We start from the raw sequence: 1,718 nt of genomic DNA, 5'->3' as shown, positions 1-1,718 counted from the left end.
GTTTAATAATAATAATAAAATTATTGTAATATAATTTTAATATTTTACTTTCTGGGTTCAGAATTTCGGGCACTAACCAAACAAAATGTGATTAATGTCTAGTTTTTTCGTGGAAACTCCTTCGGTGGTTATCTTCTCCTTGCAGTAATAACTGTAAAATTATTACAAAAGCAAAGAAAACTACATATAACATTCTTTTTCTCTGTCTCTCTCTCTCTCTATACAGTAGAGTGGTCTCTTTTAATTAAGAGAGAGTTGAAGAAGAGTCATAAATTTCTCATCTTGGCTTATTGACTGAAAATTCACGTTGCTGTTCTTGAAAATTTTGAGATCTGGTTTTGTGTTGATTTGGAGATGGGGAGCCCAGAAGATTTTGCATAGAAAAGGTGGTCGTGGATCATATTTCTTTTTGTTTTTGACACAATTTCCATGCTTCAACTACACGCATTGTCACTTCCTTTGTTAATAAAGTGACAAATATATTCGTCTGCTCAAATGAAATATCTTCTGCTGGCTATCAAACCTGGGCTTAAGCCTTTTCTTTATGATTTTTTTTAATATTTTTTTGATATACTTTTCTCTATGATTTTGATCTCAAGCTTATGTATGGGATTTACAAGGCATCCTCTTTTGAGCCGAAAGCTTGTGCCATGGCCTTTATTGCTCAGGTTAAGTTCTATAGTTGTTTATCACTTTAATAAATTTAGCCACATCTTTGTGCTGACAACCTTTGATCGGTTTAATGTCCACGGGGATTGTCTTCCTCTCCCTGAAAGCGTATTCAATAAGGCTATTAAGAAAAATTATGATGAAAAACACAAGTTCAAAATTGAGCTTACTCCCAGACAGGTAGAAATTTTGTATTTCCTTCAGTGGTTTGGTGACCATTTCATCTTACATCCTTGAATTCATAATATTTCAAGCTTCTTCCATGAATTTATGATATTTTAAAATTTTCTTTTCAGGTTAGGAAGCTCTCAGAACTTTTCCGGCCTGTTGCAGCCCATGCAACTGCATTACCTATTCTCACTGCTTCCCTGCCAAGAGCTTAAAATAGGGAAGTTTATGCACTTGTAAGAGAGTCAAACCGGGAAATATTTGCTAGAGATCCATATTCTAATGCTAGTTCTAGGAGATGTAATGGAATTTCTCCTGGAAGGGCAATCATGTATTGTATATTTAAAGGATCTGCACTAAGAGAGGAAGTTCCCCTTGATATATACATTACTGGAAAAGAGTATCGTGCTTCTGGTCTTTAGAGAGAGAGGAAGAGCCTGGCAGCTAATTCACACTGATGCTTCTTTAGACAGGTACCAGAGAGGCCATGAAAGAGGGCAACAACACCTTCTAAGATACCCATATTCCATATATGGTGACACCATCACTCTATCCAAGGGACTTGCTCCTGCTGATCCTCTGTACTTGGCTGAGAGAGATTATCAGACTTATTATGTGGGTTCCAGACATGAACAGCTATTCAGAGTTTTCCTCTGTAGCTACAGCCTTGGATTCCTACAAGCTATTATGGTGCTTCATCTGTGGACCCATATCTGCCACCTCCAAGGAGAGAAGACATGCCCTCAGGTTCCTACTCTGCTGCTGGATTGAGGGTGACTTACAGAACTGATCCCTTAAGAAGGGGAGAGAATGATGAAGCTGATGGGTAAACTATTGTATGCCACAAGCGGTCTATCAAACTACAACAGGCGATAACCCTA

At 37.7% G+C, this 1,718-nt stretch overlaps 1 long non-coding RNA gene across 1 annotated transcript; it reads left to right on the top strand.

The window, feature by feature from the left end:
* On the top strand, positions 1-1,518 carry LOC112497015 (uncharacterized). Its single transcript, XR_008054465.1, has 4 exons — positions 1-386; positions 600-668; positions 777-849; positions 966-1,518. It is a non-coding gene; the product is annotated as an uncharacterized LOC112497015 (long non-coding RNA).
* Positions 1,519-1,718: the final 200 nt, after the last annotated feature.

Source organism: Citrus sinensis, chromosome 5 (assembly GCF_022201045.2).
Source record: "Citrus sinensis cultivar Valencia sweet orange chromosome 5, DVS_A1.0, whole genome shotgun sequence".
NCBI classification, from domain to species: Eukaryota; Viridiplantae; Streptophyta; class Magnoliopsida; order Sapindales; family Rutaceae; genus Citrus; species Citrus sinensis.
Note: the sequence above shows the minus strand (reverse complement) of the source record. Positions and strands in the feature narration are given on the sequence as shown.